The sequence below is a fragment of the Acanthisitta chloris genome, unplaced genomic scaffold (genome assembly GCF_000695815.1).
Source record: "Acanthisitta chloris isolate BGI_N310 unplaced genomic scaffold, ASM69581v1 scaffold14139, whole genome shotgun sequence".
NCBI lineage: Eukaryota > Metazoa > Chordata > Aves > Passeriformes > Acanthisittidae > Acanthisitta > Acanthisitta chloris.
Window position 1 is genome coordinate 6,819 of NW_008692078.1, and position 463 is coordinate 7,281.

Here is a 463-nt window from a genome sequence, read left to right on the forward strand (position 1 = left end):
GCAGGTCCATGGCCTTCCTGTACTGGGACCCCAGAGCTGGAGCAGCACTGCAGGTGTGTCTCACCTGAGGGGGCAGAGGGGCACAATCCCCCCTCACCTGTTGCCCACACTGTGGGATGAGCCCAGCACACAGTGGGTTCTGGGCTAGGGTATGTCCAGCCTCTCACCCACCAGTACCCCCAAAATTGGGGTCCCAGCCCAGGCTCAGCCTTGCTGCCACCACTAAACTTTGAAGCTGTAAATAGAAAAAACATCCAAAAATAGCATTATGATTTACCATATTCTGTGCATCCCTCAGGAAAAAGGTCTTCAGGATGAGGAAGAAAAATGACCACCACTGGCCATGCTACAGGCAGGAAGGACATGATCCTAAGGAGCAAGCCTTGCTGGAATGCAAAGGTCCAAGAGCTCCTTGTCTCTTCTCCCTGCCCTGCCTGGGAGCAGCATCTAGAAGCACTCTGAG